Source organism: Trachemys scripta, chromosome 6 (assembly GCF_013100865.1).
Source record: "Trachemys scripta elegans isolate TJP31775 chromosome 6, CAS_Tse_1.0, whole genome shotgun sequence".
Lineage (NCBI taxonomy): Eukaryota > Metazoa > Chordata > Testudines > Emydidae > Trachemys > Trachemys scripta.
In genome coordinates, this window is record NC_048303.1 from 115,314,349 (window position 1) to 115,329,420 (window position 15,072).

Genomic DNA, 15,072 nt, shown 5'->3' on the forward strand with positions numbered 1-15,072 from the left:
GTTACGGAACAGATAACTGTCCTATCTACACTTGTAAGTTACTCTTTCATGATAAAGAGATTGCACTACAGTACTTGTATGAGGTGAATTGAAAAATACTATTTCTTTTGTTTATCATTTTAAAAGTGCAAATATTTGTACTCTGTTGTAATTAAAATCAATATATTTGAAAATGTAGAAAAACATCAAAAAATATTTAATACATTTCAATTGGTATTCTATTGTTTAACAGTGCGATTAATTGTGATTATTTTTTAAATTGCGATTAATTTTTCTGAGTTAATGGCGTGAGTTAACTGCGATTAATCGACAGCCCAACTATTTTCACTTTCATTTTTATCTTGGGCTGGGAAATGGCACCCGGTTCATTTATGGACATAAAGATAATCAGGACTGCTCCCTCTCTCTCCCCAATGCCCCAGTCTGACTTCTCCATAAAACCCTACCGCAGCCACCATACCGATGCCTGTGGATGGTACTTAGAGTTTGAGGCACATAGAGAATTGGTGGCCTAGGTGGCACGCACACAAAAAGGGTCTGAGTAGTTGCAGTGCCAGCAAGTGAAGAACTTATTTTCCAAAACAGGGAGATCTGATCCCAACTCCAGTTCAAGTCTTTCCATTGATGTCACTGGGAGATGGATCAGGTCCTAGGATTCTCTCTTCCTCAAGTGGCAGAAGATTAATAACTTATTGAAACAACCAGTGTCCTTCCCTTATATTAGAGACTGACAAGCTCGTTCATTTATACACAAGTTATGGTATTAACAATTATTGACATGGGTGCAACACCGAAGTTAAAAGTGGCTGCAGTATACAGCTGAGGCAAAAGCATGTGAAGGCTCTCAGAGATCAGCCCAGGGCAGTGAAGTCATGGCACTGCACATCAATGAATTCAAAACCGTTGGCCCATAGAGGTTTAACCCCGTGATGCAGGAAGCCTGAATTTCCTAGCAGTATGACAAACCAAGGAAAAATGCATTCAACACATTTCCTGTGAGACCTTCAACTTCCTGGCATGATACATATTTAAATAACTGGGAGAAAAAGAAAGTTCAGCTGCCTGAGGCATTGAACTAAGAATTCAGAAACTGCCTTTTATATCAAACCACAGTACATCTTTTTGGTTATAAAATATTTTGTCTTAAGATTTATTCAGTGCATGTGCAGGACATCAGTGTACCCAGGAAATTCCATTCACACTGAGTAAGACTGCCTAACTGCCTAATTTTCTGGAGAAGCAAGCTGCTTTCGTGTGGCTCGGCAGGTGCTCCTATAAACATATGGGGCTGTTACGTTGAAAACGATTTGTTTCCTCAGGGCAGCTGCAGCACTTTTGATCTGAGCCCTCACTATCAAGACTCAGCACTGTCAGGCTGCCTGGGGGATTGCCTGCTAGAGCTTGGTTTCAAATTCCAGTAAAGTCAGCCTCAAATGGATCCTGCGCACGTGATAGGCATCTTGTGCTTCGAGACACAAATTCCTTGTCCTGTCAAAGAACTAGCAGGCTGTTCGATACTGATAGACAACCTCAAGACAGAAAAGCACAGATTCTTGGGCCTGGGCTACACTGGGCGGGGGGTGGTGGTTTCGAACTAAGGGTAGGTCTACACTTACCCGGTAGTTCGGCGGCGAGCGATCGAACTTCTGGGTTCGCCTTATCGCGTCTTGTCTGGACGCGATAAGTCGAACCCGGAAGTGCTCGCCGTCGACTGCGGTACTCCAGCTAGACAAGAGGAGTACCGTGGAGTCGATGGGGGAGCCTGCCTGCCGTGTGTGGACCGAGGTAAGTTCGAACTAAGGTACTTCGAACTTCAGCTACGTTATTCACGTAGCTGAAGTTGCGTACCTTAGTTCGAATTAGGGGGTTAGTGTAGACCTGGCCAATGATACTCAACCACTAAGATACTTCGACTTCAGCTACGTATCTTAGTTCGATTTACCTGGCCGTCCTCACAGTGGTGAGTTGACCGCCACGGCTGCCCCGTTGACTCCTGCTTACTCTCCTAGACGAGACGCGATAAATCGATCCCCGATACATCGAAACTACCCGCCGATCCGGAGGGCGGTATAGATGTCCCCTTAGATTCTGAGGCCAGAAGGGACCATTGCGATCAGCTAGTCTGACCTGTATAGCACAGGCCACAGAACTTCACCCAAATAATTCCTAGAGCAGATCTTTTAGAAATACATCCAATCTTGATTTTAAAATTGCCAGTGATGGAAAATCCACCATGCCCCTTGGTAAATTGTATCAATGATTAAATAATTACACTCACCATTTAAAATGTCTGCCTCATTTCCAGTCTGAATTTGTCTAGCTTCAGCTTTCAGTCATTGGATATGTTAGACCTTTGTTAGCCAGGCTGAAAAGCCCATTATTATATATTTGTTTCCCTGCCATGTTGGTACTTAGACTGTGATCAAGGGTCCCACTCGCCATTGGTGGCATCTCCCCCTTGCCGTCCTGGGGATTAGCTCTGCCAGGCTTTGCACTCTCCTCTGCGGTGTCTTCACCTGTTCTGTCTTGCCCTGTGGCCCATCTCACTCCAGGAACTGCAGCCTCCTCTTCATGACTCAGTCCTCTGGCGGCATCACCGTACATGGTCCCCTCTTCCAGGGTACCAAAGTCTCTCTCCGCAAATGGGCTCAGGTAGTTTTCCTGCTCACTGCCGGTGCCACTTCGCCGGTGGCCGGTATGGGGACCTAGGCCTGCCCTCTAAGCATAGGTGGTGTGTGACTCTTGTGTTTATGGAGGCTGGGCACAAGCACTGGAAGCTCCCTAGAATGAGGGGGGGCCCCCCACTCCACCAAGAGGCCCTGCCCCAGCTTGGGCTCTTCCCCCGAAGCCCGACCCCCATTCCAGCTCACTCATACGGTTGCCGACTTTCTAATCACACAACCGAACACCCCTGCCCCACCCCCACCCCCACCCCCTCGCCCCTTCTCAGAGACTCCACTCACTCCATCTCCCCTCCCTCCATCATTTACTCTTCCCCACCCTCACTCACTTTCACCAGGTTGGGGCAGGGGGTTGGAGTGCGGGAGGGGGTATGGGCTTTGGGGTAGGGCTGGGCATGAGGGGTTTGGGATGCAGAAGGGGACTCTGGGCTGGACCAGGGGGTTAGGGTGTGGGGGGTGAGGGCTCCGGCTGGGGGTGGGGCCGGGGATGAGGGGTTTGGGGCAGAGGAGTTGGCTCTGGGCTGAGGCAGAGGGTTGGGTGGGGGAGAGGGTGCGGGGTCTCGGTGGCGCTTACCGTGTCTCTGAGGAAGCAGCCACCAGGTCCCTGGGCCTCTAGGCATATAGGCGGCCAAGCAGCTCGACGTGGTGCGCGCTGCCTTCATACCCGCAGGCATTACCCTCCCCCCCACCACAGCTCCCATTGGTCGCGGAGCCTCCCAGTCCCTGCCTGGCTGCCCCAGCGCCTAAGGGCTGAAGGGAGCTGGCGGCTGCTTCCAGGAGCAGCGCGGGCCCAAGGCAGGTAGGGAGCCTGCCTTAGTCCTGGGCCCCCGCTGCACCGCCGACCGGACTTTTAACGGCCCAGTCAGCGATGCCAACCGGAGCAGCCGGGGTCCACTTTTGACCAGGCGTTCTGATAGAAAACCGGACACCTGGCAACCGTACATGCTCCTCTCTGCCAGTCCCCTCCCCGAGTCCCCTCGCCCGCTCCTCTCTGCCCCCTGCCCCAACTCCTGCCGCCCGCCGCTTGCTTCTCTCAGCCCGCCCACTCTCTCGAGCCCCTCCACCCGCCGCTCAGTCCTCTCTGGCCACCCCTTCCCTCAAGTCCCCACGCCAGCCGCTCGCTCCTCTATGACCACCCACTCCCTCAAGCCCCTCCACCTGCCACTTGCTCCTCTCTGCTCACCCCTCCCCCCCACATGCCACTTGCTCCTCTCTGCCTGCCCCTCCCCCAAATCCCCATGCCCGCTGCTTCCTCCTCTCTGCTTGCCCACTGCCTTGAGACCCCACCCACCGCTTGCCCCTCTCTGCCCGCCCCCTCTCCCAAATCCCCATGCCCACTGCTTCCTCCTCTCTGCTTGCCCACTGCCTTGAGACCCCCGCCCACCGCTTGCCCCTCTCTGCCCGCCCCTCTCCCAAATCCCCATGCCCACTGCTTGCTCCTCTCTGCCCGCCCCTCCCCCAAGCCCCGCCACCCACTGCTCGCTCTCCCCCCCCCACCTTAAGGGCGAGCAACAGGGAGGAGAAGGTGGAGAACAAGTGGGGGGGCGTTGAGGGAAGAGGCGGAGCTAGGGAGGGAAGAGGCGAAGTGAGGGCAGGGCCTTGGGTGGGAGAGACTGACCAGGAGCAGGGCCTCGGGGCGAAGCGCGGGCAGGGACATGGGGGGGAAAAAGGCCAAGTGGTCACATGGGCAGGGCCGTGGTCCAGGTGCCGGTGGCCTCCACACTTCTCAGGAGCTTCTGAGGGCAGCACTCCGAAGGGCGGCAGGCTGGCACACCTCCAAAGGGGGGTGCACTGCATCCAGCATTTCTTGCCCTATTTGAAGAGACTTAGCCTCCCCAAGCCTCTCTGGGTCCCGGCTCAGCGTCCTCTCAACAGCAGCCAAGGTTTGAACTACCCTACACTTCGCTGCTTTTCCCACCTTCCTGGCTTCCCCACTCTCTGGGTTCACCAGCCTCCCAACTCCCTCCTCTCAGGGAGTAACTGTGGACTGCCCTCTAGCCTAGTGGTTCCCAAACTTTAACAACCTGTGAACCCCTTTCACTAAAATGTCAAGTCTCACGAACCCCCTCCTAAAAACGAATATCTCCTTTGCCTGAGTATAATTTTTGGTTTTATTACATGTTTATTACACACTATTATTAATTATTATCATTACAGTATTTTTATTACATTATGAAAATGGCAACACTCTTCCAAGATCTCACTTTCGTAGCTTGTATCACTTGGAATAAGCCTGTTATAAGACAAGGCTCTTATGTTTCATCAAGGAGTATCAGATGTGAAACAGCAGGAAGGTATTTAAGAAGCCAACTCAAAGAGTTCTTCCTACACAAGTATTCAGGTCTTGAGCAAACAATGCACGTTACAACAAAGCTTAAACTTGTTCTTCATAATAATTTTAAAAACAATACTAGCTGCCTATTTAATTTTAAAAACAGCAAAAAATATCCACCTCCCTTTCCATTTCTTATAAGCAGTCTTGAAGTTTAAATCTCCTCAGTAAAAAGAACAGGAGTACTTGTGGCACCATGAAAGCTTATGCTCAAATAAATTTGTTAGTCTCTAAGGTGCCACAAGTACTCCTGTTCTTTTTGCGGATACAGACTAACAAGGCTGCTACTCTGAAACCTCCTCAGTGTGATAGAAATGCTTGCTTTGATCTGCTTAGCTCTTGGAAGTCCAGCGGCTCCGGGCTGCTGGCCCCATGCTGCCCGGGGTCCCTAGGGACAGCTCTGTCCACCATTAGGGAATTTTTTCCCAAGAACCCCCTGTAACATTTCGTGAACCCCCCAGTTTGGGAACCACTGCTCTAGCCCCTAACGACCTCCCTCCTCACAGAGAGTGACTGCAGACTACCTCCCTGCAGCCCCCTTCCGCTCTCAGCTCCTCAGCTTTACACAGGCCCCTCCTCTTCCTGCCCACCTGGTAGGGTTGCCAACTCTGACTGAAGCTATTCCGGGAGATTTTTTTTCCACAACATGACAATGTCATTTTCTTAAAATATCGTATTAAAATCTCCCGGATTGCTTTCAATAGTGACCAGGCGATCAATGCTGATTCCAGGAGACTCCAGGCCAATCCTGGAAGGTTGGCAACCCTACTAACTGGGATTTATTTAATCAACCCCTGCTCCCTAGCTCCTCCTCTAGGTGCAGCCTGGGGAGATAATTGGGCTGCCTGGCCATCTTAACCGCTTCCAATCCTGTGTAGGAGGGACACCCCATCACATATCCCTGAACCTTCTCTTTAATAAGCACAGGGTCCCTGAAGCAGAGCAGGGCTGGGGAAGGGCAAGAGGTGCTGGGGAGCTCCAGCCTGGCAACTCCCCAGGCTGAGGCCTTGTTAAAGGCCTAAGAAAGTACTGGGGCTGCAGAGGGCAGCCCAGGGATAGGCAGAGGCAGCTGGTCCAACCCCCTTGCCAATGATGAGTGGCCATTAGACTGCAGTGTGCCCCACAGAAAGGGGGCTAGATGACAATTGGCAGTAGCCGCTGAGGCAAGGTGGGCGTAGGGAGACGGGGTTCCCCTGGGAAGGCAGACCCAGAGTGTGAGGGCACTGCTGTGGAGCAGCACCCCAAGGTAAGAGGCACCTGGGTCCAGGAGGGACATGGGGGGCCTGAAGCAGGAGAGACACTGGCCAGCAGGAGGTGCTCCAAGTGCTGCAATTGAGCTAATTCCCTGATGACCAGCAGGAGGTGCTGCAGCGGTGAGTCAGCAACCTGCTACAGTGACATACAGAGAAATGCCATGAAGTTGCGTGTAGGGCCTCACTTCGCTTGGCCAATAAATCCTCCGAACTGTAATCACATAAGAGCCAGCTATCAACAAATGCTGGCTGAAACGTATGGCTGTGCACTTCTGTCAGGATTAAAACCTCATTCTCACCAGCTGTAACATTTTCTTCTGTCCACACAGGAATGAGATATCTATTTATCTAGGCACATACACACTCCAGCTATGGTCTGGCCACTGCCATGCTATTTGTTCAGCCATGATCATAACTGCAGTGTGGATGGTGCCTAGGATAACCCTAACATTTCTGAATGATAATGAGAAATTTTCCCTTCTAGTATCAGGACGTAATACACTTTATACACCACATAAACAGGATTAGATAGTCTGCTTTTAGGGCAAAATTCTCACTCACATGCACACAGTAGATCTTCCCTCCCTGCACAATTTTATGTACACTCTACATGTGTGGAGTTTATGGGATCTCTGCACACAGAGAGTAGGCTATCAGCAAGGCTGACGACGGGGGGGGGGGAGTTAAGCCGGTACAAATTACTGGGGCCCGGTAGTCCGGAAGGGGGCCTGGGGGCCGGCTTCCCCGGCTTCGTCGGCCTTGTTTAACCAGTCTGCCCTTGCTGGGGGGCTGGAAAATTTTTTTTCATTGGGGCCCGAATCCACTCTCGGCAGCCCTGGCTTAGGGTTACCATATTTAAAAAATAAAAAAAGAGGACACTCCACGGGGCCCTGGCTCCGCCCCTTTCCCACCCCCGGCCCCGCTCCAACTCCGCCCCTTCCCCAAAGTCCCTGCCCTAACTCCCCCTCCTCCATCCCAGCCACGCGAAAAGGGCTGCCCAAGCGCTACCGGCTTCACGGTTTGCCGGGCAGCCCCCAGACTCTGCGCCCCTGACTGGCGCTTCCCCAGTGCAGCTGGAGCCCGTGAGTGGAAGCGCCCAGCCGGGGGCGCAGGGTCTGGAGGGTGCCCGGCAAACCGTGAAGCCAGTAGCGCTCGGGCTTCGGGCAGCCCCCTTGCCTCCGGACCCTGCACTGCCGGAGCAGAGCAGCTGGCGCCCGGGAGGGGAAGTGCCCAGTCGGCGGCTGGGGTCCGGAGGCAAGGGGGCTGCCCGAAGACAGAGCGCTTGGGCAGTTCGGCTCTTAAACAGAGCTGAAGAGTCAGGGGGGGAGCAGAGCAGCCGCGGGAGGGGAAGTGCCCGGCCTGTATTTTCCTGGACATGTTCGGCTTTTTGGCAATTCCCCCCGGACGGGGGTTTGATTACCAAAAAGCCGGACATGTCCGGGAAAAACCGGACGTATGGTAACCCTACCCTAGCTATCAGTTAAAAAATTATGAGTAAGGATTTTAGAAGAAAGTTTTGGCGTTAGTGTCCTTTGGCTGGTGAAAACAATATCTGCTCTGTTAAAAATACTTGTATTAGTAACAAATGAAAGGATTACTAACGTCACCCTTCACAGAAAGCTACAAGACTAGAACTGCTAATATTTTGCTCTGAGGTAATGTCATTATCCAAACCAAACCCACAAATTCAAACACTCCCAAACTTGGGAAAAGTCAGAACTGACTCCAGACCCAAGCTGCAACTCAGGCCTGTATTCTGGGGAAAAGGAGGCGCTATCTGAAAGTTTGGGGTGTGACCCAAATTTCTGGAGCTTTTCAAAAATTTCTAGAGACTTCATTAAAAAATAAATAGTCGTCTCCCCTCCCCTCTCTAAACAATAAACCTTACATCCTTCTCAGAGCTCCCTTTTGTAGTGTAACTTTAGTGCCCTCGTGGCCAAGATGGAGTCTGCTCTGCAGGCAGCTCTGGCCAAGAGAAGCCGTGTGCAGGAACACAGCAAGAAAAATTCCTTCCACCCCAGGGGCACCTATTCCAACCCCCCCAGAGTGAACACACACCCCCACAGGAAAAGTACAATGGATAGAAGAAAGGGAAATATTTATTTACAGAGGGATGAGAGGTGAAAAACAACAAGGGGAAATATAGGGGGAGCAGTAGAACAGGGCTGCATCCAAACCAAGGCCCCATGGGCCCAGTGGTAGCACAGTCTGGAAGGGCAGACACGGAGCAATGTGTCTGCACACAGAGTTCAGGAGGCCTGAGCAAAATTCCAGTCCAGTGGTGAGTCTTGGGTGCTCCTGGTCGTCTTCAGCGCCAGTGAACTTTCCCCCAACAAACCCCTCCAGTGCCCTCTTCTGCCGCTCTCTGTAAAGCCACACAGAGCGACCACCTCCCCACTTAACTAGCTAGCAACCTCCCTCCTTGTTCCCAATGCAGAGTCCTAAGCCCCAGTACTCACAGCCCCATGCAGCTCTGGGCAGCCGTGATACTGGGTCCAGCTCCGGCCTGTCCTTCTCGGGCGATTCCTCCCTGGCACAGTGCTCCTCCTGGCTCCTGTCCTGGGCTGTCCCCGATCGGCCCTGTCCTTCCCAGGCTTCAGGCAAGTTTCCTCTGCTGCTCCCTTTGCGAGGGCCTCCAGGCTTCTCCCTCTCTCTCTCCCCCAGCTCCAGAGAGCACCCTGGAGTTTCCCTCCTTTTTTTTCACTCCCCCCCAGGAAAAAGATGTAAAGGGGCCATGCTCTCTAAACCCCAAAGGCGTTACAGTAGATACAATTTAGACAAATATATTTTCACACATTTTAGCAAGTCTGTTTTAGAAAATGATAAACATGCACAATAAATCCCCAACTATGGGCATTGGAGCCTCTCCTGCTTCGTGGATGGAATCAGTAGACTGGCAACAACCCAAACTCTATTCTATATGGACGTCTTTTCCATCATGTGTGGAGGGGAACCTACTGCTGCAAAAAAGCAGAAGTTCCGCTGCTGCAGCATGCTCGTGCCTTCTCTACATTGCCCCTGCATTGGCACTCCATGGAGCTGGAGATCCTTGAGTCACAGGAGTTAGCCGGGCTTTGTCAGATTCTTCATCCATCCAGACCCCAATATTATAAAACACAGGGGGATCTGAAGCTGTACGGACTTTGATTTTTTCCCTCCACCTTTGCATTTTGGAAAGCCCATGTAGAAGGGCATCCACCAGGGCAGCCAGTCAGGCCAACCCAGAGGAACACAGACTGTATAGGGTTGGAAGACAAGTGACAGCCACACAGATACTCATTGCCTTCCAGAGGGGGCTGCTGGCTAAGGAAGTGGAACCTCTAGATTCGTCCACGGTGGGAGACTACCAGCATAAATCTTAGCCAAAAGGCTGAAATGATCAAGCGTTGGCTGTGTATGAATTCTTTATCTATAGTTATAAGAGGACGCCATGCTAATAAAAGGGACGTAATTAGCTCAGCAATACAGTCTAGTTCTCAAGGCCAAAAATTTTTATATAATTATTAACCACATGAAACTTACATCCTTTCACTAGGCAAGTTACTTACACAAATCAAGAAAGAGTTACACTAACAATGATACTCTATACGTAAACGTTCCACTGTTAACCTGCTGGAAGAAGGGGGTGGGGAAAAGAAACTTCTTAATACATGCAGTATGACTATCTAACCTCAATAGCTTAAGACAGTGGAGGTAATTGCATGTAATACTTATATGGCACAAAACCCCCAACCCAACAGAATGGTTGTTTTAATAGATTTTGTGCCTAAACACTAACACCACCTACCTCCTAAGTTCCCAGTATAGTGCAGGGCTCCCATGTCTCCTTCACAACATCTCTCCTGGTTTTATATTGGTGCCTCTTTACAGTGTAAACCCCTCCAAATTAGTTACATGGACTTAGCCAAGTCAGTCATTGGCTCTATCGAATCTTTAGCTCTTCCCTCTTTTTAAGTTAAAGGAAGCTCTGCATAATGCATTTATTTATTTATACTGTGTTTCACTCGAGACATGAAATCTTTAAAGGCTTCTACTCCCTGGGCAGTTGCCAGCATTCTAGCTTCATGAGGGAAAAAGATATGCCACTGAAAGCAATCTGTGCTGGATATATGTAAAAGAAAGAACCGTTTCCAAACAGCAGAGAGACATAAACCAGAGGGCAAGGCTGCTTGCCAGTCATTTTGTAAAAAGAAGAAAACCAGCAAAGGTTTAATATTTCTTCCAAGGTCACTTGAGTACCGTTAGCAATCCTAAGTTTAACTCAGTCCAAAGGACATAAAACCCAAGTCAAGAACAATATCTCGTTTCACGATAGAGCCTGGAGAAAAACATTTCTTCTCTCAGTTCCTACAACAAGCTTATCTAGTTTCCTGCAGGACCACAAAAAGGTAGGCCTGCCCTCTGTCATTCACCCACAAGCTGGCTGGATATAAAATGGCCACAGAAAAACCTATTAATTCCAGCTGGCACATGGATTTAGCTATATTTTTTCTGGCTTGTCAGCTGGAGGGAGAAGAGTCAGAAATAAACCAATTGCTAGTTTTCTGGGCATGTTTCAGAATTTTGTTTCCATTTTGGACTATTTCTCAGTCCACTGGCACAGTTCTAGAGAAGCTTCCCGAAGTCCATTGCCTGCTTTCCTAAGGTTATTTGAGTTCAGCACAACACTCTGGAATCAGCCGGGTTAGAGACTCTTCTCTTCTTTGTGTGGATCCATGTGTCTATTGGGTTCTGATGCTTCTGTGCAATGTTTAAACTTAGCTGCTGCTCCAATAAATGGTGTAGTTATAAGATTAAGTTCTACTGGAACTACAGATTCCGCTCCCTCTAGTCTCGCTACAAGGGCACATTCTATGAGCACTTTCAAAGAGCACAGTTCTCCCAAATATGGGCTTTCATAGTACAGGGTGCCATTCACTGAAAAAGAAAAGGAAGCCTTTGTGAAGAGTATGTGTCCTCCAGGTCAGAGTCCTCCAGACAAGATAGAGGAATAAATTATGCCTTATTGAAACTATGTATGAGCTCAACATTTCTCTGCCATCTTTAAAGCTGTGATAACTTTTCCAGAACAGATCCTGACAAGACATTTTTGTTTCCCTTTTAACTTTCCACTGCATTAGGTTTTTGAAAGGGAAATAGACATATATTCATAGATTATAATTGTGATAATATAATTATTGTCATTATAATTGTGATAATTTAGTGTGACCTCCTGTATAACAGGTATAGGATTTTCTGAATTAATTCCTTTTTGAGCATATTTTTTATAAAAATAACCAATTTTAAAATCACCAGTGATGGAGAATCCAGCACAACCTTTGGTCAGTTGTTTAAACAGACAATTACTCTAGCTGTTAAAAATTTGCCCCCTCCCCCCCAAAAAGTCCCACAAATGTTTGAGTTTTCACCCCTTTTAGGTTGGTTTTCTACAAAAATTCAAATGTTCAACTTTGTTGGCACAATTGGTTATGGCGGGTGAATAACCAAGCTTTGTGTTCTCACCAGAAGCAGCTGCATGGTCATCCAAATAAATTGAAACATTGACTTCTGACCAATCACAATTAACAGCCCGTTCATGATCAACTGGACATTTTTTTAAAAAAAGACATAAAATTAAAGAATGCATCAAATAAGTTGGCTAGAAAGAGCCTGGAACTGTGAGCAAAAACTGTCTCCCACTTTTTGATTCCTACGTGTTCAGAAAATAGAACTTCAGAAAATACACAGGATTGCATCAAAGAAATACCTGACTCTTTCATCAATTTCTCCCAGCAGAAAAATGGCCAACTGCTCAAGTCCAAAGGGGATAATACTTAGACCAGATTACTACAGTGTAGTTTTTATCTACGACTAACTTTGAAACCCTGAGTGTAGACCATAGCAGAAGTGACTTGCCAAAAGTTTGCAACTGTGGGAGCTAGTGACGCCTGTGCTCCATGCGTTGCACTGGTTAGTCTGTAATTCTGGTTAGTCTGATGCTATCTGAAGAATGAGAGGCAAAAGCTTCTGTCAAGAGTTTGTAATAGAGTTAATTTGCAGCATCCTTCTGTATGAAACAGAAGCCTGGAGATTGAGGTGGCTGGAAAGCCTGAAGGGCTGCATTAAGGGCCTAGTCTGCCCTGGAAACACAGATTTAGCTCCCAGCTACTAAAGGTGCTCCGATACCATGGTGATGGGCAGTGTCAGAACCTACGTAGAACAGAATGATTGGCAGTTGGCTGTGGGAGTTTGTTTTGGGATGCTGCAGAGTGATTTTCCCCCTTAAACCTACTTTGCAATAGTTCTACAATTTGAAGCCTTTTCTGTTAGTTACTGATTTTAAATGCAATTTACTTAATAATTCTATAACTGTACATACGTAAACCTATGTTACAAATTAAATGGGCAAACAGCACTCCCCTGCATTTTTTAAAATTACACGACACGGACCAGCCTTCATATTCTGTTCTTTTGGCATGAAACAAAGAGCAAACCTTCCCTCCCTTTGAAGGTTAAAAATGGGGAAGAACTATCTGGAGCTGCTTCTGTCTGCCAAGGGGTGAAACATCCATTAGTAGAAGCTATTATAAAGCCTTAGATAAATACACTTCATTAAGTGCCCAGCATGCTATATAAATAATCAGCAAGAGAAACAATATGCAGTTTGCACACAGCAACTTGGACCTTAGTCTGATGTGCTAGAACTCTGCAATTTACCTTGCTTATTAAATCTCACCTATCTTTGTAGCTATGGGAATCCGTATTCTGAACCTTGAGTAGCAGAATGTTTATCTGGATTTCCACCTGTGACGGGTTGGATCACAGAAACCCCCTTGGGGACTGCCACCTGATGTGCCAAGACTACTTCTGCTCCTGCTTTCCTGCCCTGGCAGCTTAGGACTCCAGCGCCCTGTCTTGTTGAGCCAGACATGCCAGTCTACTCCAGCACAGACCCAGGGTCTGAACCATGTGCCCCAAAGTTGCAGACTTAACTGAAAGCAACTTACAGAAGTGTTCCCGTCTTTAGCACTCAGATGCCCAACTCCCAATGGGGTCTAAACCCCAAATAAATCCGTTACACCCTGTATAAAGCTTATACAGGGTAAACTCATAAATTGTTCACCCTCTATAACACTGATAAAAAGATATGCATAGCTGTTTCCCCCCCCCCCCCCCAGGCATTAATGCATACTCTGGGTTAATTAATAAGTAAAAAGTGATTTTATTAAGTACAGAAAGTAGGATTTAAGTGGTTCCAAGTAGTAACAGTCAGAACAAAGTGAATTACCAAGTAAAATAAAATAGAACACGCAAGTCTATGTCTAAGAAAACTGAATACAGATATAACCTCACCAGTTCCAGTAAGCTTCCTTTTACAGACTAGTCTCCTTCTAGTCTGGGTCCAGCAATCACTCACACCCCTTGTAGTTACTGTCCTTTGTTCCAGTTTCTTTCAGGTATCCTTGCAGGTGGAGAGGCTATCCTTTTAGCCAGCTGAAGACAAAATGGAGGGATCTCCCAAGGGTTTAAATAGACTTTCTCTTGTGGGTGGAGACCCCCTCCTCTCTCCTATGCAAAGTCCAGCTCCAAGATGGAGTTTTGGAGTCACATGGGCAAGCCACATGTCCATGCATGACTCAGTTTTTACCAGCTAAGCCACATTCCTGGGAAGGCTCAGATGTGGATTGTCATCTTCAAGTTCATTGTTGGATTAAGTGGTTTTGATTGAGCACTTAATTTGCAGTTTTCTCAAGAAGCTGACCAAATGCTCTACTAGACTAGTTAAAATCAAGCCAGTACACAGCCAATATTCATAACTTCAAATACAAAAATGATACATGCATACAAATAGGATGAATACATTCAGTAGATCATAACCTTTACATAGATAGGTTACATGGTGTATGTAGCCTAAAACATATGCCAGTTATGTCACATATACAATCATAAGCATATTCCATAAAGCCTTATGGGGGGCACCATCACACCACCCTTCTAACTAAGTGTGTATTTCTTAGATAAGCCTCAGTGGCACTAGCGTGTAAATCAGACTGAATTGGGGTTATACAATTGATTTGTTGTATTCTGAGACCTTTCTTTTGACTTAAGAGTGAGAGTTCTAATGTCATGGGCTCCAGTTATGGCTTTTGCAGGACCAGATTAACATCAAGTGCCCGGCATCCAGGTCCACCTTAACATGAGGTGATTAGGGAAGGGATTATTTGAGGATGGGTGGAATGGGGATAAGAACATGAGAAGCCATTGCTGGAAGAACTGGATTGTAAAAAGGGATAGGAAGGTGAAGATAATATCTGGCAGATAAGCACAAACTGCTCCAAGTGTAGAGGGCAGCATAGGACGTAAGAAAGTTAGAATGGGAGGAGAGGAAGGCAAAATAAGTCAGAAATATATGAAGAGGGAAGAGAGAAAGGAAGGAATGTGGAAATGAGAGCGGAGCTGTAGGTGAAAGAGATTAAGAAGGTCTTGAGGGCAAGAGCAAAGAGTTTGAGCATTATCTGATAAAAGACAGGAAAATAAATTAAAGGATTCAACAAAAGGAGACAGGTTATAGAGTCAGACTTTTACGTTGAGCACTTATGATACAGAAATGAAATTTTCTTACGTTTCTATAGCCAGACTTCAAATGGTTCCAATGTTCATTTGTGTTAAAAATTCCATTAGAGGGAATCCTTATTCTACTCTATTGATAATTAAACTGCACAAGGTAGAAGAGAAAAAGCATCTCACTCCACAGACTCTTTTTCCTTTGTGCTTTTTAAAAAGCTTGTGTGGCAGCTCTGGCACTGTTGCCAAGGAAAGCCCTAAA